The 26,252-nt window shown below is 34.0% G+C and overlaps 1 non-coding gene and 1 pseudogene across 1 annotated transcript; one reads left to right on the top strand and one right to left on the bottom strand.

Annotated features, from left to right (window-relative positions):
* LOC131176069 (uncharacterized) overlaps positions 1 to 26,252 on the top strand; it is a 75,674-nt pseudogene that overhangs the window by 38,174 nt on the left and 11,248 nt on the right.
* On the bottom strand, positions 168 to 274 carry LOC131176116 (small nucleolar RNA R71). The gene has a single exon (XR_009146244.1). It is a non-coding gene; the product is annotated as a small nucleolar RNA R71 (small nucleolar RNA).

Here is a 26,252-nt window from a genome sequence, read left to right as displayed (position 1 = left end):
AACAACCTGGAGTGTCTGATGATGCAGCAAGATTGAAGCTATTCCCATTCTCTTTGAAAGATAGAGCATTGGATTGGCTTGATTCTTTACCTCACAACTCCATTACAAATTGGGAGCAACTAACTGATGCATTTCTTGCACAATATTTTCCACCTGGAAAAACTCAAGAGCTGAGGAATCAAATGACAGCTTTCAGACCAAGAGAAGATGAAACTCTCTATGAATCATGGATGAGATGGAAGGAATTAGAGAGATTATGCCCACATCATGCCATTCCAAAATGGATGATAAATCAGAATTTCTACACAAATGTCACTCCTGCAATCAGAGGAATTATTGATGCTCAAACAGGAGGAGAATTTATTATAAAGCATGAAGATGAAGCTTATGAGTTATTAGAAAATTGCAAAGAATACTCATCTTTGGAGTAGTCCAAGAGGACCAGCTCAACTCGAGAAAAGGCAAGTCTTTGGAATGTATGATCTTGATCCATTCAAAATGATTAATGCAAAGTTTGATGCACATACAAATGTCATTGCTAAGAAGATGGAATATTTGAGAATCTTTGTTAGTTCAACAACATCAGCTGGAATTTAACAACAAGTTGCTTATGCATAGGAAACTACCGGTGTGGAGTAGATTATGGAGAACAAGCGGCATATGTTGGTAATTATGGAAACAAGCAAATGGGGAATCCTTATTCTCAAACTTACAATCCAAATTGGAGGAATCATCCCAATTTTCATGGGGCAATCAGCAAAATCAAGTTCAAAATCGAATTTTCAACCACAACAATGAGTCAAGTACCATATCAGCAAAATAGGCAACCATTGTCCAATTTTCAGAGAAAAATATGAACCCTCCACCAAAACAAAGAAGAACGAAATTCCACCATTGAAGCTTTATTGCAACAGATTCTTGCCAACCAAAATAAGCATGATGAGGAGATGAGAGAGGTGAAAGCAAGTTGGAACAAATGCAAACACACAACAAAATCTTTGGAAAACCAGTTGCACAACAAGCATCTTCCTCAAGTGCCAAATCTTTTGGAAAGCTTCCAAGTCAACCAGAAAATCCAAGAGAGCATTGTCAAGCTATTACTTTAAGAAGTGGTAAAGTTATAAATGATGAGAAGAGTGAAAGCAGTGAGAAGAGAGAAAATGAAAAAGGCGATGAGAGTGAAAAACAAGAAAGTGCGAGAAAAATGTAAGGAGAAATTTGAAGAAAAGAAGAGAAATATATACCTCCTGAGCCCTACAAGCCACAACTTCCCTTTCCACAAAGATTTCACAAAGCCAAGCTTGATAGGCAATTTGGGAAGTTCTTAGAGGTTTTGAAGAAACTTTACATAAATGTGCCTTTTGTTGATGCTCTTTCACAAATGCCCTCTTATGCAAAATTCTTGAAAGAAATTCTCTCAAACAAGAGAAAACTTGAAGATGATGAAAGCGTAGCTTTGTGAGGAAGAATGTAGTGCTATCCTCCAAAGGAAACTTCCTCCAAATCTTAAGGATCCAGGGAGTTTTTCAAAACCAAGACACAATGGAGAGTCAGGTTCTACAAAAGCTCTATGTGATTTAGGGGCAAGTGTTAGCCTTATGCCCCTTTCTATCTATGAGAAGCTCAACATGGGAGATCTAAAGCCAACCCACATTTCTCTTCAGTTAGCTGACAGAACAATCAAGTATCCTGAAGGGATTTTGGAGAATGTGCCCCTGAAGGTTGGAAAGTTCTATATACCTGTTGACTTTGTCATCTTGGACATGGAGGAAGATTCCAATATTCCAATTATATTGGGGAGACCCTTTCTAGCTACAGCAGGAGCATTGATTGATGTGAAAGGAGAAAAGCTTACTCTTAGGGTTGGTGAAGAGCAATTAATTTTCAATATTAATAACTCTATGAAGAAGCATCATTCTGAAGCTGATACTTGCTTGAGAGTTGATATTATTGATAAGCTGGTTGAAGAACACTTCAGGAAGAAATATCCAGAAAATCCACTTGAAAATTGTTTGGTTCATGGAGGAGGCATAGACTATGACAACCCTCATGAAGCTGCATATACTCAACACTTAGAGGGAAGTCCACCATTCATTTCTGCTCCAGTTTTTCAACTCATACAAAAGGAAAAAGCAGAATTTAAGCAATCATCATTCAAGGAAGAAGATGCACCTAAGGTAGAACTTAAGCAACTTCCTTCTCAGCTCAGGTATGAATTTCTTGGCACTAATAACACTTATCCAGTAATTGTAAATGCAAGTACTTTAGAAGTTGATAAGTTGTTAAGAGTGTTGAGACAATTTAGGAAAGTTTTGGGATACACCATAGATGACATTAAGGGAATAAGCCCACACTTTTGCATGCATAGAATCAGTTTGGAAGAAAATTGTAAACCATCTATTGAACATCAAAGGAGGTTAAACCCAAATATGAAAGAAGTTGTTAAAAAGGAAATTTTGAAGTTGCTTGATGCAGGGATCATATATCCCATCTCAGACAGTACTTGGGTGAGCCCAGTACATGTTGTCCCAAAAAAGGGTGGAATGACGGTGGTCAAAAATGAAAATAATGAATTAATTCCCACTAGAACAGTGACTAGTTGGCGAATGTGCATAGATTACAGAAAATTAAATGTTGCCACTAGAAAAGATCATTTTCCACTTCCCTTCATTGATCAAATGTTGGAAAGACTAGCTAGGCATTCTTACTTTTGCTATTTAGATGGATATTCAGGTTTTTTTCAAATCCCTATCCATCCAAATGATCAAGAGAAAACCACTTTTACTTGTCCATATGGAACCTTTGTTTATAGAAGGATGCCATTTGGGTTGTGTAATGCACCAGCCACTTTTCAGAGGTGCATGATGGCAATCTTCTCATATTTCATTGAAGACATAATGGAGATTTTTATGGACGATTTTTCTGTTTATGGATCTTTATTTGATATATGCTTTGCTAACCTTTCTATAATTTTGATGCTATGTGCTGATACTTAACTTGTTTTAAACTGGGAAAAGTGTCATTTCATGGTTCAGGAAGGGATAGTGCTTGGACATTTGGTGTCTAACAGAGGAATAGAGGTTGATAAAGCCAAAGTTGAAGTGATAGAGAAGATGGCTCCTCCTACCAATGTCAAGGGAATTCGAAGTTTCCTAGGACATGCCGGGTTCTACAGACGCTTTATTAAGGATTTTTCTAAAATAGCTAAACCTTTGTCTAATTTGTTAAGTAATGACACACCATTTGAATTTGACCAAGAGTGTTTGGATGCCTTTTGCAGGTTGAAGCAAGCTCTCATCACTGCACCAATCATGCAACCACCTGATTGGAGCCTACCTTTTGAAATTATGTGTGATGCTAGCAACTATGCAATTGGGGCTGTTCTTGGTCAAAGAAAGGACAAAAAGGCTTATGCTATTTATTATGCTAGTAGAACACTGGATGAGGCTCAAACAAATTATGCAACAACTGAAAAGGAATTTTTGGCAATTGTCTTTGCATTGGAAAAATTCAGACCTTACATTATTGACTCAAAGGTAGTTATATTTTCAGATCATGCAGCCATCAGGTATTTGCTCCGTAAAAAGGAGGCCAAACCGAGGCTCATTAGGTGGATTCTGATGCTACAAGAGTTTGATTTGGAGATTAGAGATAAGAAGGGAGCTGAAAATGTAGTTGCTGATAATCTTAGTAGGTTGAAATTGGATGGTGAAGAATTGGATGAAATCCCTATTGATGAGTTTTTCTTGGATGACCAACTTTTCTCTCTTGTTGCTAAACTACCTTGGTATGCAGACTTTGTGAATTATCTATCTTGTGGAGTTTTACCTCTAGGTATGACATGGCAACAAAAGAAAAAGTTCTTGCATGAGGTGAAGTTTTATAGATGGGATGACCCTTTACTCTTTAGGAGGTGTTGTGATGGTCTAATTAGAAGATGTATTCCTGAAGAGGAAATCCAGAGTATTTTGCATCATTGCCATGCTTCTGATTATGGAGGACATTTTGGCATCTCTAAGACAGCTAGTAAAATTTTGCAAGCTGGTTTCTTTTGGCCAAATCTTTTTAAGGATGTGAGGAAATTTGTGTTGAATTGTGATAAATGTCAAAGGAGTGGAAATTTGTCAAAAAGAGATCAAATGCCCCTGAATAATATTCTTGAAGTGGAATTATTTGATGTTTGGGTAATAGATTTTATGGGGCCATTCCCTCCTTCATATGGTAATAGACACATCTTAGTTGGGGTTGACTATGTGTCAAAGTGGGTGGAAGCTATTGCAACTCCAACTAATGATGCTAGAGTGGTAGTAAAATTTTTGAAGAAATTTGTCTTGAGCAGATTTGGAGCTCCTAGGGCTATGATTAGTGATGGGGGTTCCCATTTTTGTAATAAGCAATTTGAGAGCTTAATGAGGAAGTATGGTGTAGTGCACAAGATAGCTACTCCATACCATCCTCAAACTTCAGGACAAGTTGAAATTTCTAACAGAGAGCTCAAGCATATTTTGGAGAAAACAGTGAACAATTCTAGGAAAGATTGGTCTATCAAACTAGATGATGCTTTATGGGCATATAGGACTGCCTACAAAACCCCTATAGGAACTACTCCCTTTAGGTTGGTATATGGTAAGTCTTGTCATTTACCTGTGGAGCTAGAACATAGAGCATATTGGGCCATTCAAACCTTGAATTTTGATCTTAAGCAAGCTGGTGAGAAAAGGTTGTTACAACTTAATGAGCTTGAGGAATTGAGGATGGATGCTTATGAAAGTGCCCATATTTATAAAGAAAGAACTAAAGTTTGGCATGATAAGCATCTGAGGAAAAAGGAATTCAAAGAAGGTGATTCAGTTTTGTTGTTCAACTCAAGATTGAAATTGTTCCCTGGAAAACTCAAGTCAAGGTGGACTGGTCCATATAGAGTTTCTAAGGTTTTCCCTTATGGAGCAATAGAAATTTGGAGTGAAAAATCTGGGAATTTTAAGGTCAATGGGCATAGATTGAAACATTACATAACTGGAGACCCAATACTAGGAGCAAGCTATTACAAGCTCTCCAATCCCTCACCTCTTTTCAGTAAAATTCATGAAGAGTCCAGCTAAGGACTATAAATTAGCTCTCTTGGGAGGCATCCCAAGTCCTTTTATTTTGCTTTTGTTGATTTACTTTCATTTTCATTAATTTTGTTTTTATCTTAAATCTCCCCAAATTCAATTTTTGACATTGTTAAATTTTGTCTCTTGTAGATGTAATTCATCGAAGAAGAATTTGGTGAACTGTTGGGAAAGTAATTCATAACTTGAAAAAATTTTGTCCCTCAAAAGAATGATAAGTTTTTCTTGCATAACTTTGTCACGGGAGCTGCATGCAGTTTATGCAGAGGAATGTACATTCTGCAACAAAATGGCTTATGTTTTTGATGAGGCTGTATGTATTTAAATGGAGGAAGGTTGGTGAACTGCTGAAAGCTGCAATCTGGTTATTGCAAAGGAAAACTAAGTACATTCTGCAGAGCAGAAAAATAGAATCTGCAGCAGATCACTTGTGTTTTGGTGAGGTTGGGTGAATAATTTTCTAATATTTGTGCTTCAAATGATATTATGGTGGTAAGTGAGTCATTTTTTGCAGTTTCGAGCTCCTTTGGGGTTGTAGGATTCAAGGTAGAAATGTTGCATTTTTCTTGGCAAATCTTGGAGACTTCATTTCATCATGTGTGGTTAGATGCAACTTCATACAGATTTTTTTTTTATGGAGTTTTATGTACTGAATGTTGATTTGCAGAATTTGAGTCAAAATGGCATAGCTCTCAAAGGTCTTTTACGTAAAATCCATTTTACATGCTTGTGTGATGCACTTTTGATGAACTTTGAATATATTGATGTGTTTTTGATGAAAATTTCTCATGGTATGTGTTTCCTAGAATTATATTTCATCATTCTCGGGTATTTTTCACACTTGCAATTCATGTTCTATTGCATTCTTGATTTTGTTGAATTGCGCATAAGCAACTGCATAGCTTATGCGATCCTGCATAACCAAAATTCTTGCCATTTTTCACCTTTATTGCAAGTGCATAAGGAGAGTGCATAGCTTATGCAACTCTGCATAACCTCATTTTGTCAAATTTCATATCTGTTAAAACTTGCATAAGGTGAGTGCATGACTTATGCACTTCTGCATAACTTCAATTCCTTCATTTTCTCTCTCTGCCGAAGCTTGCATAAGGTGAGTGCATGACTTATGCATACGCATAACCAAAAATCCAAAACTCCAGTGCTGAAGGTTGCATAAGCGAGTGCATAACCTATGCATACGCATGACGAAAACCAGAAAAATCATTCTTGCCGAGGGGTGCATAAGGAAGGTGCATAAGTTATGCACTTCCGCATAACCAAGAACTCCAAAATACAACCTTGCGAGACTGCATAAGCAATGTGCATAGCCTATGCATACGCATAACCAAAATTCTGAATTTCAAAACTCGCATGAGTGCATAAGCGAGTGCATAGCTTATGCACATCTGCATGACCACCAACCCAAATTCAAAAAAAAATTGCGCAGAGTGCATAAGCGAGTGCATAGCTTATGCACATCTGCATGACCCAATTTCTCAAAACCCATTCTTGCCGAGATGCATAAGGAGTGCAAAACTTATGCACTCCCGCATGACTTCGCTCCTCACCATTTCAGTGGTCACGAAACATGCATAAGGGCGATGCATAACCTATGCACTTGTGCATAAGCATTTCTCTGAAATTTAAATCCTTTGAAACATGTACAAAAGAGTGCACAGGTTATGCATAAATCATTTTCCCCTTATGCAGTCTCCTACAACCCGATTCAAATTCATTTTCAGCAAAGAACATTCCCACCACCTCCACTTCCCGACTCTTGAACCCCACGACCGCCCTTCAACCTTCATTCTTTCCGGCATTCTCGCCGTCTCTCTCCCATCTTCTCCACCAGCGCTCTCATCATAAAAACCCTAAATCCCCCTACATTTTCATTTCCCCCTATCTCTTCTCCAATCGGCCATGGATTCCCCTCCACATTCACTCCCCGCCTCTCCTCTCGAAGTCTCTCCATTGTCTTCGATACACCCCCCTTTCAATCCTCCACCACAAACGACACCACCACCACCTCCACCAACCACATACAAATGCAAAATTAGGTCCAAATCCGTGCGACCCATGTCCTCTGCTCCTCCTCTGTCCAAACGCAAAGACCCACCCACCCCATTTTCGGAGCCACCTCCTAAAAAGCCAAAAGCTCCAGCCTCTACACCTTCTTCCAGTAAAAAGACAATTTCAAGACCCCATTTGTATCAAAGCTACCCTGGCCTCTCCCTGATACAATTCAAAAAGCCGCTTTCAAAAGACTCAAAGATAGAAGGGTACAACCTACTAGGTATATATCTGCTGATGCTCTACAATCTCTGGGTTTATTTGACAATGTAGTTGCATTACTTGACGGTATGGGTTGGACAGAATTTGTGCATAAGCAAGAGGTAGTTTATCCAATTCTAGTTTTGGAGTTTATTTCTTCATTCTCTGCTACCCTCAACTTTCATGATGTAGACCATAATCCAATTATTACATTTATATGCTTGGGGTAAAATAGTGAGCTGTCATTGGATCAATTTCATAGCATTTTTGGTTTTGCAATTGATGGGTTCTTTAGTGTATCACATCTTTGGAGTAGAGGTAGCCAATAAGGGCATCCGGAATCTGCCCAATTTTGGAGAATCATAACAAACCAACCTCAAACCTTCTCTGCTGGTAGGTCCAAAACATCCCAAATCCTTGACCTGCACTTAGGTTTATTCATAGGTGATGGCTAGCACCATATTGGGCGAGGGACTAGTTACGGTCTTTGTGGGCAAATCTGAACTATTTATGTTATGGTGTGCATTTCACAAAGTTAGGGTGTCTCGGTTACTTCTTTTGCGAACATGTCTTGCATATTGCCACCAAATCCATTGGTGACATTGTTTTGGGTGGACTCATTCTTGTCATAGCCAAGCATTTTGGCTTTAATCTGCAGAGCACTCAATCCCGACTTGAGGACACTTCCTATTTTGATCTTTGACACTTAACCAAAGCAGGGTTCCATTTATCATATTTTGATCTGGCCACCTGCAGCAGAATCGAGCCTATTGCACAACGAAACCCAACCTTTCACACGGTCCCACGGACCCTACTACACCTACCCCACCCCTCGGCCTACTCGGGACACTCCGGCTACCTGCTCGGCCCATTCCTCCTACAATTGAACCTACCTCATCCACGGCCCTCCTCCATTCAACACTAAAGCCTTATTCACCTACCTTGACAGCTTAGTGATGATATCTACTTTGTGGATAGAAAGCTTGACAGTGGTCTTGATACACTAAAGGATCGTCATGATCAACTATTTGACCTTGTCATGGAAACCAGGGACAAGCAGAAAGAACTGAAGGAGATGGTGAAACAACTCATGATCTTTCTGGGCATGCCACCCCCACCTCCATCACCTCCTCTGCACCATCATTTCGACAGTTGCGTACCACCTCTTTAGCAACATCCTTGGACAAAGGAAAAACAATAGACATAGATTAGTGTTTAGTTTACTTTTGTTCAATCTTGTAGGACCTTTTCTTTGTAAATATGTTCAAACATTTATAGTTTGTTTTGGATTTTGTTGATTTGTTCTAAATTAGTTTCTTTTAAATTCTGTTTCCTTTGAAGTTTTATTGAATAGCTATTACATTAGTCTTCTTTGATTTTTATTGCACTTATTGCCTTTTTGTACATATTTGCCCATACTCTGTCTATATTTCCATACTTTTACTGCTGGTTGTACATTTCCCCTTGCAAATTCCCATGCAGCAGCTTTTTGTATACACTGCACAGCTATGAATTTCCTCATGCATAACCTTTGCATAGCCTGTGCAACTCTTTCTGCTACTTCTGCAGAACTGCACAGGTTGTATTTCCCCTGCATAGCCTATGCAACATCTATTGCCTCTTATGCAGCACCGCATGGCTTATGCACCTTACCTATGCACATGTTACGATGACTTAACTCTGCATAACACGTGCGACTTTTATGCATCCCTTTAACTTGAATTCTCATACCAGGTAACTCTTTCTTTTTGTTCTTATTTTTACAATTCCTGGTCAATATTATTTGCTTTGAGTTTTGGATATCTACTGTTTGAGACATTGAGGACAATGTCTAATTTTGAGTTTGGGGGTGCACATTTTGATTTTTAGCTTTATTTTTCACATTTTGAGTATAAGAGCATCTCATCCCATTTCATTTACATATATTGTAAATATTTTACATATACATCCATACATACATATTCATTACACATTTATACACACATTACACATCACTTAGAAATTGTACAAATTGCATACAAATAGGCTTACTCCATTTAGTTCATGCATTACTCATTTTAGGAATCATACACCATGCATTAAAATCTTTTGCCAAATCCCTTGAGTATTGAAAATGTGCCTATGAGAGTGATTTGACTCACCTTTTAGTTGGGTTTGTGGATTGAAAGTTTCCTAAAAGGTGCAAGGTTTTGAAGTGTCTATCCCTTGCCTATATCTTCTTAGCCAAAAAGCCACCCAACTAGTCATTTGGAGATGGAAGTGTTTAGAGGGAATTATTGGATATAAGGTAGTCAAATGATGTCTCACCAATCCTAGAACAAATTTTCTAAACCTTTCAAGGCAAAATACCAGCTTGTACTTGAAAAGAGAGATGATTAGGCATTCTTTGATTTAAACCTTCTCATTTTAAACCTTTGGCCCTTTTTCCCAATTAAAATTTATCCTTGCAAACCCCTTTGAGCCTTTTTGTCCCTAATTTTTCTTGAAACCCTTATTACTACCTAGCCAATGAACCAAACACTCCAACCCTTTTCATGAGAATAATTATTCATAATATTAGGTACACTTTCTAAAAAAAATAAAAAATAAAAAAAATATACAATAAAAGGGAGAAGAAATGCTTGTCATCTTGTAAAAGTGCTAGTATATGTGCTTTTCACTATTGCCATTCAAAATGAAAGAAATCCACCCAAAGTATTAAAAGAAATGAGTTTGGGGGTGGCAATTTTAGGGACAATCATCAAAAGAAAATACAAAATACAAGTTAAAGTATCAAAAATGTCCCTCTATTTTTTTATGTGTTTTGTAAACTATGCTAGCACTTGACAATCCTCATTGTGTATTCTTCTCTCCCACATATAAAAAAAAAAAGAGAAAAAGAAAAAAATATATAATAAAGTGTACCTTATGTTTCAAAATTGAAAATATTCTCATGCTTTGAATCCTTTTACCCATCTTTCTTCTTAGCCTCATTTTGAACCCCATGGCCCCATTACATCCCTAAAAAGACCTTTGATCTCTTGATAGTACTTGCTACATTAGTGGAGATAGGAGTAGGGAATTTGCCTATGGGATTGGAAAACTATTCATCTATTCATTCAATTCTATCATTCCATGTTGAGATACTTTGGTTATCAATTGTCCTAGAATTCTTTTTGAGCATGACTATCTCTTTTGATTTGTTAGTTTGGGGATTTTGAATGATAATTGACTTGATGGCTAAGCGGTGAAAGCTTGGATAAGCATTAGATTCTTTGCATTTTGAAGGATGGGTATATGGATTGCTGGTATGGCTGAAGGTGTGTTAAGTTACTTTAATAGGTGATTTTCATAGTTCTTTGGATAAGGCACCCCTAAAAATTTTTTGCATTTCATTTTAAAGTTTGCTTGAGGACAAGCAAAAGCTTGAGTTTGGGGGTATTTGATGCACATATTTTGCATAGTCATTTAGGTCTAATTTCACAATCATTTTATTTGGTTATTAGTCATTTTTAGCTAATTTCATTAGTTATTTAGTTAGTTTTCCATAATTGTCAACTTTGGATTAATTTGTAATTTTTGCTTTGTTTTGTAGGAAAAATGGTGTTTTTGAAGGACTAAAGAGAATTTTACCATTGAGGAGTGTCTTCTACAGCAAAAAGATGCCAAAAGCAAGTTTTCAAGCTAAAATATGCATAGACCAAACTGTGCATAACTTGCCGCATAAGCTATGCAGTTCTGCATAAGGAGGAAGAACACTGTTCCAGAACCAGCCGAAAACTGCATAAGGGACTGCATAACTTATGCAGTCCTCCCTTATGCAGTCCACTTATGCAGTCCCATAAAGAGTTCATTAATGAGCTGGCAGAAGATTCCCTTAATGTATTCCTCCTAGAACATACTATTTTAGGGCTCCATGTCAGAAAAATGCTATATATAGTCCCATTTTCTCATTTTAAAAGAAAAGAAAGGGAGCAAAGAAAGAAAGGAGGAGGCTAAGCAGAATTGGAGGAGTCATTTTCACCTTCCACACCATTTTTAACCAAGATTTGCAGATTTCTTCCTTGCTTTACATTTTTCCATATTTCTAGTGTTTAATTTCTTACTTCTTAGCTTAGATTAAAGCTTTATTTCCATTTAAACTCATCATAGCTTGTAAGCATTATGGATAGTGAGTAGTTTACTTTTGATTCTGGAGTAAGGGTTGTAATATTTGAGATATTTTGTGGATTTTGATTGGGTAATCCATATTTTGTGGTCTTAATGAGTTTTATTCATTTCTTGTATGCTTAATGACATGCTTAATGTAGGATCCCATTGAGTAATGTTCTTAATCCATGGTTGAAGCACCGAAAGGAGAAGGCCTTGTGATAGATAATCAGGAAATTGGACTTAATTAACTTAGACCTAGAAATAGGCTAAGGATTAAGAGGATTCACAGATTAATTAAGGAACTTAATGGGTCTTAATTAATTCTAACTCCACGAAAGTAGGATTAGTTTGATTAAGGCACTCTTTGTCTCACTCGAAAGGGAATTCAAAGGATTTAAGAATTAATCTCCTTAAAACTCATAAGTTTCATAAGATTGGACAACCAATTTAAAATCCCAAAATAGCTCGAATATGAAATCCCGAACTCCGGAATCGCCTTTTTACCATTGTTAATTTCTAATCGAATTTAATCATTTGCCATTTTAAATATTGCCATATTTGAACTTGCTTATTTCAATTTGATGCAAATCTTAGTTTAATTAATACATTGTTGAATAGAATATTAAATTTGCACATTTAGATTTCATACTCCATTACCCATTAATTCATTATTTTAATTTCATAAATACTTCAATTTAGTCAACTTTTATATCAAAAATTCAATCATTAACACAACTCCTCGTGGGATCGATATTTTTCTATACTACTTGTACGACCCGTGCACTTGCGGTTGGGACGCATCAGTACTAACATTAGGCAAGTAAATCAAGCACACAAGGAAGGAATCAAAACTCATATTCATATAAAATATGGAAATAACCAGTCCAAATCCACAAATTAATCTAAAACATATTTCTCAACTCTGAAATCCAAAGAGTTTACTCACTCATGTTGGTATTTGCAAGAGAAATTAATGGAAAAGTAAAGAAAAACATGATAAGAGGACTAAAAATAGAAAAACCCAAGTAGAAGAACCCAAAACTCTTATTTCTAGAGCTTCAAGAGATGGTCGCAGCAGCTTCTCTTCCTCAGAATTAATGGCATCCTCCTCCCTTTCTCTCTCTGTAATTTTTCTTTCCTTTTGTTTCTTATTGTTTCCTCTTGTGCCAAAAACTAGAAAATAATGCTTTTATATGGTCCCAAAAGTTGCCCTAAAAATAAACAATAGCCCAGAAGTGGATAGGAGATGACGTATAGAAATATCCAAGCCAGCAAAGTTATTCACATTTTAGGCATTCTGCTTGGGGTACTACTTACCCTAAGCAGCTTCTTCAATAATTTTCAACCTGCAGTGTGCATTGTTTGCTTAAGGTTAAGCAGACCCTCAGCAAATCTTGGTAGGTTTGGGATAAAATGAGTTTTTCTGCTCATGCTTGACTTTCAGCTTGACCTGTGTTACACCTTAAGTACTACTGCTTACTCTAAGCAGGATCTTAAGTAATTCTCAGCAGGTTTTGGGATGAAAGCTTGAATGTGTAGGATTTAAGCTGTGCTTGACTTGCGGCTTAAGGTTAAGCAATATGACATACCCTGAGCAGTATCATAAGCAAAGTCTCAAGCAAATTTCAGCTAACTTGATCTTTCAAGGCTTGATTTCTTCAACTTTCCTCCATGCTTAGTGAACTCTAAATTTCTTTAAATCACTTCCTAATGCACTCATTAACCCTCAATTTGCCGCAAAAACCTATTAAAAACAATAAAATTACAAAAATCAAATATAAAGTAACTAAAGTTAACAAATAAGCCAAAATAAAGCTAAAAACATAGAATATACTAAAATATAAGGGCAAAATGGATGCAAAACTACCCTAAAATGCCTATATGAAATGAGTGCAACAAACTACAGATTTAATATTATTTTAATAGTAATTGTACTTATACTAAAAATCTTATTATAATTCTATATTCTTAATGCTATAAATATTATTAATTCATTAAAATTATTTACTTTATTATAATAAAATTAATAAACAACATTAAACACCTAATCTCACTTATACTAATTTATTTTTTTTAATTATTCTAAATATTTACAAACTTCTAATATTAAATTATAAAATTACTTTTTTAAAAAATAACTATTTAATTAACATAATTATAAAATTAGTATTAAAAATTAACTATTTAATTAAATAAAAATTTTGTATTTATATCAATAAATATAAAATTATAATCCTATTCAATGAAAAATATTTTTTTTGTTATAAATTTGTAGCTATTTTGTTTTAAATATTAGTAACGGATAGCTTTTACATTTACAAACTCTATTTTCGTACAATAAGACTCAAGCTTAATTAACTTTGACTTATAATATGATTTTATTTTCTTCTTTCACTATATTTTGATGTGTCTTCAATGAGCTAAATATATTTATCAGTCTTTAAATTTTTTTGAGTTTTTATATGTTACAAGTATCATTCTTATAAGTGTACTTGGATGTGAATGTGATCAATAGAATTTTGTTATTATTGCCAATATCAAATGAAACCAATATTCTTGCAAATTCAATGATATTTGTATAAGCTAAGATATATTAATTTTTCTATTTTTTTAATGTTTAATATTGACGCATCCCTATAATATTTGAGATGATTAATATCATTTTTACATAAAAAAAGTGCATTTACATGTGATTGTATGAGATTTTAATTTTTTTTTTTTATTTAGTGTAAATGTAGATTATTTATAATTTGTGAATATCCTTACGTGCCTGAACATATTTTTATTTTTAATTTATTAGTCAATCTTAGTTAGGTTGTTGATTTTGACCACAAGATTATAAGAAAGTCTCATTATATTTTTGTATATGTTTATGTGAAAAGTTATACTCCTTCCAATATTAATTTTAAGTTGTTATATTTTAGATTTTTAAAATAATAAAAACTGAGAGAAAGATACAAAACAGAAAAGAAGGAAAACAAAAATGCTTGACTACTTGAGAGTATTAAGTATATAACTAATATGAATTAATTAAAAATTCATGATTAAATTTATATTTATATTTTAATCTATAATGTATTTATAACACATATAATATAATCTATAATTTGAAAAAAAAAATACTTATTAAATATATTAAATAATATATTTAATAGGTTTTAAAATTATTTATATTAAATGATGTAGAATTCATAAGCATGCGGGCCGTGTCAAGTAATAAAGTGATGAGTAAAGTATCGTTCCCATTAAGAATTGTGTTTAAGTACTAGACTATGGTTGTTTTGATTATTTAGACTAATGGCAATTTATAAGAGAACTAAATTAATTAAATATAGCAATTTAAATGGAAAATAAAGAAAATAGGCAATGGGAATGTAAATAAAGTCTTAATCTAAGCAAAAATTAACTAAATTAATAATGGATAAGTAAGAACAAAGACTAATTAATAGTAAAAATAATTTTAGAATTGGGGTTTATGCATAAATCAATTGGGATTTGTCTTGGTTCATCCAATTTTAAGAGAAAATAGAGTTTGAACATAATTGATTCTAAAATCCTTTGATATCATTTTTAAGCAAACCAAAGAGTATTTTAAGAAAATCAAATCTACTTAGTATGATATTTGATTCACTTAAAACTCATTAAGTTTTGTAATCAATCATGAGTCCTCTTAAATTCCTAGTTTATTTCTAAATTTAGGCATTTTTAAGTTCTAATCCTTGATTATTTATCAAAGATCTTCACCATTTGGTCATTCAATCAAAGGTTAAAAACAATACCTAATGGGTACCAACATTAGGCAAATAAAATAGGCACACAAAGAGAAGAATAAAAAATCATATTTGTATAAAATCTGGAATAAACCCATTCAAATCTTCAAATTAACCTAAACATAGTTTTCAACTCTGAAATCTAAAGATTCTACTCACTCATAGTAATATTTACAAGAGAAAATGATAAAACTAAAAAAGGAAACATAAAAATAGACTAAAAGTAGAAGAACCTAGGTGAAGGAGAGCCAAAAACTCTGAAAAACTGTAGTTGAATATCATCTGGCAGTAGTTCTCCAGCAGAAATGGTGTCCTCTCTTCTCCTCCTTATTCTTTTCTTGCATTTTTCTCTCTTCCTTCTTACTTCTTCTTAGGGCAAAAACTAGAAAAAGTTGCTTTTATATGATCCCAAAAGTTACCCTAAAGTAGCTCTAAAAATGGATAAAGGCAAATAAATAAACAAGAGATGAGGTGTAGAAATTTTCAAGTCAGCATAAATTTTCACGTTTCTGGAATGTCTACTGACAGAGTTGCTTAACCCTAAGCAACATCTTAAGCAAGTTCTTCAGTGAATCTCAACGAGTTTTGTTTTTCAGCGAATTTTTGCTACGCTTGACTTTCAACTTAACCCAAACTATATCTTAAGCACCACGACATACCATAAGCAACATCTCAAGCAATATCTCAAGCAATATCTTAAGCGAATTTCAACAAACTTGGATTTCAAAACTTAATTTTTTTTCAACCTTTTCCATTCTTCAAGCTTCCAAACTTCTCAAATAATCTCCTAATGCATCATTGACCTTCAATTCACCACAAAAACCTATTAAAAATTTCAAAATTTCAAAAATCACATATAAAATAACTAAAATTAACAATTTAGCTCAAATAAAGACTAAAAGCATAAAAATACTAAACAATAAGGGCAAAATGGATTCCAAATTATCCTAAAATGCTGTATGAAATGAGTATAACATTAAACCATATGACAATATAAAATTTCATGATAAATTTTATAATGATAATGCATTAAACTACAAAATACATTTTAAAAATTATCTTATGTTCTAATTTTGTAAATATTTTTCTTTCACATTAATCTAGCTATGCACCTCATTATGCAAATTAATAATATTTTAAATTATAAAAACTATAATATAGGCAAATCAAACTTAAAAAAAAAAGTGAAATAACAAAGTTTGAATAAATTTAATTCAATGAGCTAACTTGTATTTTTTATTAATTTATTTTAATTTTTAAGCATCTTCACCCATTTATATTTTTAAAACTTATTATTATATCCTTTTTTTTTATTATATTACATTTAATTTTATAATTATGTTATTATTATACATGACACATAACTTTCATAAAACTATGATCCAATAAAAAATATAATAATTTTAAATTAATAAATATTATTATCTATATAATTATTAATTAAAATAACATTAAAATTAATATTTTAATTTAAATAATTAAATATAATATTTATAATACTATGGTAATATTACATCATATATAAAAAATTATCATAAAATTATATATAAAAAATTAAATCACGTGTATGTATAACAAAAATAATAACGTGCGTTGCACGTTACAGAAAAAAACTAGTATATATAAAATTCAAAATTCAAAAAATTGGTACTTGGCTCTCACAGAGTTATAGGATATTCAAAGTAATACTATACCTTGAAAAATTGCATGACAGTTCTAGCTTAATTTAATTAATCTAAAAACTTCAGACCATATATTTTGTCATATCTATCATGAGGTTGAATATAGTATTAAAATTAGTAAATTAATTTTAATTAGGTGAATTGAGAATTATAAAATATTAATAGAGAATTATTAGAAACAAATCAATAAATAATAATTATTCTTAAAATTCACCTCTTTTGCCTTTTTTATTGTTTAATATGCTTTGTGCATGTGCCAAGAAATTTGAGTTGGGATCACTACTTTCTTTGATGGATTTCGCTTATAACAATAATTGTTAGGCAAGTATCGAGATGGCATCTTATATTAGGCTCATGCAGTGGCGGAGCCAAGATTTGATCGATGGAGGGTCACGCGTTACATAAATTATTTATTATTTTATGTTAATAATATAATTTAATATATATTTTTTTATATTTTATATTTTTATAATCATATAATAAAATTTTGTTAATAATAAAATTTTTAATTAATTATAATTTTATTTTTATTGTCCTAGGTATTTATACTAAATATAAGACTTAGCAAACCTCTTCCCCTTGAACTAACTTTTAGGGTGGAGTTTGGCTCGGTCCATTTTCTCTACATGATATCAAACCCTACCCTGCTTCAATGTTGAGCTACCAGCAGATGTATTTGCCTACAAACTTCACGCTTAAGATGTTCATGTCTAGACATGAGAGGAGTGTGTTGTCCCACATTTGTTTATAAAGTATTTGTGCTAAATATAAGACTTAGCAAACCGCTTCTCATGGAGCTCTTTTCAAGATAGAGTTGGACCCAGTCTATTTTCTCTATAATTTCTAGTGTTAATAAGAAAATAAGTTAATTAATAAATTATTTTTTATTAGTTCTTAAAATTATTTAATATATACCAGTGTAAGGATAAACAAAAAAAAAGACATATACCATGTAGCGATTTTTGAAATATCAATATTAAAATTCTTATATTAAATATAGAACATGTTTTTGAAAAAAATAAATGTTTAAATTTTATAAATAATTTTTTAGTGAATAATTATTTAAATTTATATTAATATAATTTTTTAAAAACTAATTCACCACTTTTTTAATTTAATGAAAAATTTAATTAAAAAAATTAATTTTTAAAGATATATTAGGCCCTCTGGCTCAGTTTAGCTTTGTACTAGGCTCATTTCCTATTTAATTCATCAATGAAATTATTCATCTTTCGAAAAAAAAAATGTCAATCTCTTTTGGAATGGGTTGAAGAGAGAATACTCACTAAACTTGTAGAAAATCACTTTTGGAAGTTTTGAAGTATTATCAACTATATATACCACAGATGCATCCGAATTCATGGAGGCTTCTCTCCAAATTCCGAGCATTGTGCTAAAGGAGAAGGTTACATGCATCTGCTCGGGTTTTCTCTGTTTTTTTTTTCAAATGAATGTCCGAGAAAATGAGGAGTATTGGCATTTTCATGCCCGGAAGGGGATGGGATTATTTGTTGGTCTTTCATCCTCATTGAAGAAGTGGAAAGATAGGTTTTTCTTTTTTGAAGATACCATTGACGAGCCTTTGGGGTGGGATCAGGGCGTCTTGGGCTGTTTGGCAAACAAAAGAATGGGGAAAATAAGACTAGATGCTGAGAAAAAGGCAAAGTTCAGGGAAATAAAAGCCATAGTTCAGGAGGACAAAATTTCAATAAAAGCATTACTTAAAGCCGAGGCTAGATGGTAGGAGTCTTCTTACGTGATCCGGGATCCTGTGGCGGCTAAACATTATAATAACTTGCCGCTTGAGGGTAAATACTTTTGCTTTTCTCTTAGTTATTTTTACTTGTTGAAATTCTTTTCTTTTTGTAGATATGGGCAACCAATCAAAAAATATTGAGCAACTGATTCATAAGAAGAAGAAAGCTGCTCATCCGGTGGAAGATGCCTTTCCTTCGGACCCTAAAAGATTGAGAATTGACCTACCCTCTTCTCCACCTTCAAATGTTCCAGCCCCGAAAACCTAAACTTCATGTTTAGAGCTTGAACAACTAATGTTGCACCTCCACCTCCTCCCTTGCGTAAAAAATCGATCGAGCAAGCTTTGGCCAATGAATTTGTGGTAAAAAATTTGAAACTGGCCAACTGGTTCGCTAAGAAATGCACACTTTCACTCAATCAAGCTCAGTTGGAGGGGAAGTATAATGATGACCTGGCCCTTCACTTAGTGTCTCTCCTAATGGAACAACTGGCATGCACTCAGATCTTGTGGGAGAAGAACAAGGCATTGCGTGGTCATATCAATTCTCAAGAGACCAGAAATTTGAATTTGCTTCGATCTTTGCGGCTACTTCCGAGAAGAGAGCCAAAGACTTAGAGGGCAAACTTTAATAGATGAAAGAACAATTTGCTACTTTTTAGGATGAATTGGCTACTATTCGAGAGAGTTACTCGTCCATGTAAGCTGATTTATAAAATAAAATTCAGGCTCTGGAGGGAGATCTTACAATGACTAATGACCATATAGCTAAAATTTATGTCAAATTGCAGAATGATATGGTCATCAAATTGAAGAAGTGCTATCCAAGAAATGATTTCTCTTGGGTTGACAACCTTAGGGTGGGGAGGGAGATAGCAAGGACAGGTAGGGGGGTGTGGGTGGTGATGTAGGCCCCTTCTGCCTAAAACTTTTGCACTGAAAAAACTTTAATATAAATGAACAATCTATTTTTTCTTTGACTTTACCTTTTGCTTTTATTTGTGAGCAATGAAAGTATTAAATGCTCAGACCTGCAGGCCGAGTGAAGTTATCCATCATAATAAAGTGTAAATAATATTTTTTTCAAATGGATGTTTGGGCTTTTCATTTCCACAAATGACTTTATTTTGTTCGGTCCATAATTAACCTAAAAGATGATGAATGAACAAACAATTGAATTTCCTTTGAAAATGTAAATTACCTTCTTGAACTAGCAATTAGGTTTGAGTGTTGCAATTAAGTTAACGTGTTTAGAAAACTTTGTTGTTTGGGATTCTAGGCTTTAGACGGGCTAAGCTTCCTTAGTTTAATATGGACTTTGTAGATATCCTTTAAGTATTAAGCCTGGCGTGCTACTCACCGTGGATGGGTTAAATGCCCTTAAAAATTATTTAGTCTAGTGGACTATCATCGTGGATGGGCTAGGCAACCTTTATTTACTTAGCCTGGTGGACTATCACGGTGGATGAACTAAGTACCCTTAAATTATTTAGCCTACCGAACTATTACAGTGCATTGGCTAAGCATCCGTATTTAGCCTGGCAGACTATCGCCGTAAATGGGCTAAGCACCCTTAGATTATTTGGCCTGCCAGATTATCATTGTGGATGGACTAAGCACTCTTATATTATTTAACCTAGCGAATTATGGTTGTGGATGGGCTAAGCACCCTAAGATATTTAGCCTGGCGGACTATTGCCTTGGATGGGCTAAGCACTCTTAGATTATTTAGCCTAGTGGACTATCGTTGTGGATGGGCTAAACACCCTTTAAAACTCAAAAAGTTGACCAAAAAAATTCTTTTATTGATAGAATTTGTGAAGATTACAGATATTCCAAGTTCAGGGTAGTATTTTCCCACTTGTCTCTACTAACTTGTAAATCCCTCGGAGGATAATTTCTGAAATAACATAAGGTCCAATCCAATTGCATCCTAATTTTCTTGCTTTTACTAGTCCTCCTGTGATGTCATCTCATTTAAGAACTAAGTCTCCAATCATGAATGCTCTGTTTTTGACTTTCCTATTATACATATTGATCATTTTATACCTGTACTGTGCCATCCAGATGAAGGCTATTTCTCTCAGTTCTTCTATGGCATCAAGATTAAATCGTAGATCTTCCTCTTGTGAGGCTTCCTCGAGGTGTTCTATTCATGCTGATGGAACGTTGACTTTTGCAGACATTACTGCTTCTGAGCCATATGCAAATGAAAATGGCATTTCTCCTATTGTCGATCTTGGTGTAGTTTAATAGGCCCTATAAGACATTTCACAGATGGTTGGGCCATGTTCCTTTTACTTCGCCCAATCACCTTTTGGGTCCATGAAGAATTGTTCGGTTCATGACTTCAATCATTCCATTCATCTGAGGGTGTTAAGTTAAGGTAAAGCAAAGGTTGATTCCCCACTTGGTACATAGCATTCTAAACTTTTCGTTGGCTAACTATGTGCCATTGTCTATTATGATGACTTTGGGAACTCTAAACCTGCAAAAAATATTTTCTCTAATGAAGGTGATTGCTCGGTCTGCTGTTGCATGCTATGATGCTTCTACCTCCAGCCATTTGGTGAAGTGATCAATGGCAACGATGACATATTTGTGGGATCCTGATGCCTTGAGAAATGGTCTAAGGATGTCTATGTCCTATTAATAGAAGGGCCAAGGGCAACTAATTGCTGAGAGTTTTTCTGCTGGCTATCGAGCAATATTACTGTGTGATTGGCACTTCTCGCATTTCTGAACCAACTCTTTAGTGTCTTGTACTACGGTGGGCTAAAAGAATCCTTGCCTGCAATCATTCTTGCTCCATGGGGGTCGCACAAACCTTCGTGAATCTCAAGTAAGACTAATAAACCGTCTTCTCTGTTGATGCATTTTAGCCATGGTTAGAGATTAAACCTTCTGTATAATCAGTCGCCGAGTATGTTGTATCTTGTTGATCTTTGTACTATCTTTTTGGCTTTAAGTTGATCTTTTGGAAATATGCCTTGGTTGAGGTAGTAGAAAATTGGTGTCATCCATGTCTCTCTATTTTCAATTGGGAAAGCTTTTTCCTCTCTGTCTACTATTGGCATTGTTGCTTTTATAGAGGGATTAGTTGAGAGAAGTGTTACTTGCCTATTATTGCCGCTCTAGCTAGACTATCAGCTTCTTGATTTTCCTCCCTCAGTATCTATAGGATATTTACTTCTCCTCCATCTGCTTGGATATGTGGTAGCATTTCTTGGATACGTAGCTCATATTTTCCTAAGTTTTGGTCTCATACTTGGAAATTTCCCTGCAATTAATTAACAACAAGCTATGAGTCATAATAAAGGTTAACCTTTTAGGCTTTTACCTCTTTAATGATCTAAAGGGCCATGAGGATGGCTTCATATTCAGCCACGTTGTTCATTGCTTGGAATGTTAATTTTGCTATGTACTTTAACTTGCTTTGTGTGGTCCTTCTAGTATCACTCCTATTCCTATATCGGAGGAGCTTGATGCTCCATCTGACCATACATTCCATTGTTCGCTAATTTTATCTTCTCTTTTGGGAATTGGGGTTAGCTCAGCCACAAAGTTTGCAAGTACCTGTGCCTTCAGTGCTATCTGCGGTACGTATCTGATATCATATGCTCTTAAGATAACTAACCATGCCGCTAGTCATCTGGATGTCTCTGGTCTGTGTAAGATCTTTTATAGTGGGTAATTTATTTAGACTTCAATGGTGTGTGCTTTGAAGTATGGCTTTAATTTGGTTGCTGCTAATAAGACCGTGTAAGCGAGCTTTTTCAAGATCAAGTAATTTAGCTCTGACCCTTTTAGTGCATGACTGGTGTAGTATATCGGTCTCTGCTCACCTTCTTCTTCTCTTACAAGGACTAAGTTGATGTTCTCTTTAGTGATTGCAAATAAAGAAAAAGTACTTTGCTCAGTTTTAGCAAATCAAGTAATGGAGGTGAAGATAAAAATTGTTTCAATTGATCGAAAGCTACCTGGCATTCGTCAACCCATTTAAAGTTCTTCCTCATTCTTAGAGCTCGAAAGAATAGTAGACACTTCTTAGCTGAGCAGCTTATGAATCTGCCAAGTGCCGTGATTCAAGGATTGCCCAGATTTTTTATGTTGTACTTCTTTTATGTTGCTTAGAGGCTACATATCGAGGATTGCCTAGATTTTTTCTAGATTTGCCTCTATCCCTCTTTCAAAAATCATAAAACCGAGGAACTTCCTTGCTTTTATCGAAAATGTGCATTTGTCTGGATTCAGCTTCATTCCTACTTTGTCTAGCACATCAAATGCTTCAACTATGTCTTTGATTTAGATTTTGTAATCATGTCATCGATGTATAACTCTGCTACCACCACAAATCTTACTTTTTATCTCAATCGGGTCGCAACGCGAAACTTTTGAGTCGAGACAGAATTCGGATCCAAGAAAACATATCTAAAATTCAAGCCACAAAAAATAACAATCACAATAAATGATTATGATAAAATCATAGTACTTATAGCAGATATACTAAATAATATATATTTTTTTAATTTTGATCTCACCATAATCAGTGATTATGATGAATTCATTGACTAAATAATTTCTTGTAACATTGATATGTGAATTAACTTTGAAATGGAGAATTCACAAATTCAACTGCAAATTAGTGCTTATTTTTCTTCTGGGGGTTTGATGTAACTATACCATATTAGAGACGGAATTTAATACTATTGAGTTATTTAATCATCTTATTTTGCTTTAAATATCACCTTCATAACCTCTCATTCTTGGTTTAGTTATAGTTGCTGGTTTGCATCGATTTGTCTTGAAATTTTTAGTATTGGTGGCTATTGCTTTCTTTAAAACACTTATATTTTAACTAGCTTATATAATCTGCTTTTAAATATATTAGTAACACGTAGGACTCAATATATAATAAAAAAGGTGAAAATTAACTTGAAATACCATTTAATATTGTTGTTGTAAATTCAATGCATATAGTTAAAATCCTTCTTTTTGGTAAAAAAACAAAACAAAAAAAATTATATGTCGTAATAATTCATCCTATGTGAATGTTCACTAGGAGTGTCGAAAATGATGCAGCAGCTGCAAGTGCAAAGGGAGAATCAGTCGCAGTGAATTTACCTCACTATCTCTTCATAATGGCATTCAACGCAGTTGGTAACCTCATGCTGTCAAGAGACCTTTTGGATTCACAGAGTAAAGAAGGGTATGAATTTTTTTCAAGCCCTGGGAAAGGTTGTAGTGTGGGTAGGGAAGCCAAATGTTTCAGACTTTCTACCATTCTTGAAATGTTAGATCCGCAAGGACTAAAGAAGAACATGTTGAAAGATATGGGACGAGCGATGGAGAATATTAAAGGGTTTGTGAAAGAGAGGATTGAGGAGCACAAATGGAATGAGGAGAAGGCTAAGGACTTTCTAGAAACATTGTTGGAATTTGAAGGCGATGGGAAAGATCCCATATGAAAAAATCATCATAATCATATTGGTAAGCACATTAACATAACTTCATCCCAATTTGGCATTGAAGTCTGGGCTAAACATGCACTTTAAAAAAAAAATCCATTTAGATGTTTAAAAAAATCAGTTTGAAATAAATTATTTTGTTATCTTAGAGTTCTTATGACAAATATGTCAAATTTAATTTAAATCAATCTTAATACTCTCTAACTTATATATTTTTAAAAAAATGTTTTTCTCAACAGAAATTTCAACAATAATGCCAAACAGAAATTTAATGAATTCCAAGTTGTAATCTTATACTTCTGGCTGAATATATTGTCTTTTCTCTTTGTTTTAAAAAGGATGCCTTTTTGCTTAATAATTATGTTATATAAATCATGAAGCCAAGATAATTTGTTATGAGGGAGGCACTTAACTAAATGCATTTGGGACTAAAATTAATTAATTTTTTTTTTTAATGTTCAAGGAAATGTTTTTTGCTGGATCAGAGACTACAAGCACAGTAATAGAATGGGCCATGGCAGAGTTACTTCGCAAGCCTAAAGCCATGAAAATGGTTAAAGAAGAACTCAATGAAGTTGTTAGCGTAAACAGATATGTTGAAGAGAGTGACATAGACAAGTTGCCATATTTGCAAGCTGTTTTGAAGGAAACACTTTGGTTACATGATGTCCCAAAATATGTCCAAGAGAGGGGTGAATTGGACTTTAAAAACAATTTTTGGTTCTTGCTCAAAACCTTTGAAAATTGCAGCTAGGTTCAACTTAATTGACTAATGTGAAATATGAACAATATAGCTCTATTAACAAGTTGATTCAAAGTTAAGCTATATGCAATCAGTATACTGATATAACAGACTATATTAGCATTGGTAAATATATCGATGTCTGGATAGATTTTTAACACGACAACGAGCGAGAATACGGATATACTAGCGGCAGATTTAACAACAAGCGATTATATCGGATATCGATTTAGCGATGGCTTGTTTTCTCAGATAGCAGCAAGATCAATAGCATATGATATCAACTTTCATATCAGCAAAAGCATATCAATTATAAAGTTAAATTGCATAAATGTAAAGAGCAAGGGTTGAGAAAATGAACACTGAAATTTTTATAGTGGTTCGGCTTTAACTAGCCTACATCCACTCTCTCAAAGATCCCACTTTGAGTCTTCACTTCACTATTCTTCTCTTTTAAAGGCAAGAGACAAAAGCCCTTTACAAATCTTCTCACCAAAGCTTTTACAAGTAGCTTCACACTTCTACCAAGTGTTATCCCAAACACTTTTCACAACCAAGCTTCAATAGGTGCTTGAATGACCTCTCACAAATGATAATAATGTGTTTAAAACTCACTCTCACTCAATACAATAGAATCTATAAAGAAGAGTTGAGTAAATAAGCCAAGGATGAGCAATAAATCACTTTGAGCACTTTGAATGAAAGCTTTTATGATTTTGAACAGTGGAGAGACTTTCATTAAGTGCAAAATGGCCAAAGGAAGGTGTATTTATAGCTTTGGAACGTTTTTTACCGTTGCAGAACTCATTTGAACGTTACAGATATGAATTTTAAGAAAATAGCCGTTATTTTGTCGTTTTCTGCGATGTTGTGCAGAGTTGAAACAGTTAGCATACTTGAGAAAATAGCAAACCAGTTAGCATACTAAAATAAGTAGCAAACCAGTTAGCATACCAGGAAAACTTTTCTGCATAACTTTCAAAACTATAAAACTTTACACCAAATCATAGTCAAATACTTTTAGGCCAGTAATGATATTTAAAAGAAAATCTTTTGAGGGATTGAAAATAAGCATCATTGACTTTTACTCCTCAATTCTTTTCACAAGTAATCCTAAAAGATAAAACTAACTCTAATACTATATGTACCTTCAATTCTGATTTTCAATGCAGCCTTGGAAGGTAATCTTTTCTTCTTTTATCTCCTTTAATTCGTCCTGTGTTATCCTTAGAATGTCATCCTTTCTTCAAGAGCACGAATCCATCATGAAATCCTTAGTCTTTTTCACAACACTTAAAACAATGTTAGTTTGATTCTA

This window comes from Hevea brasiliensis, chromosome 18, assembly GCF_030052815.1.
Source record: "Hevea brasiliensis isolate MT/VB/25A 57/8 chromosome 18, ASM3005281v1, whole genome shotgun sequence".
Taxonomy (NCBI): domain Eukaryota; kingdom Viridiplantae; phylum Streptophyta; class Magnoliopsida; order Malpighiales; family Euphorbiaceae; genus Hevea; species Hevea brasiliensis.
Note: the sequence above shows the minus strand (reverse complement) of the source record. Positions and strands in the feature narration are given on the sequence as shown.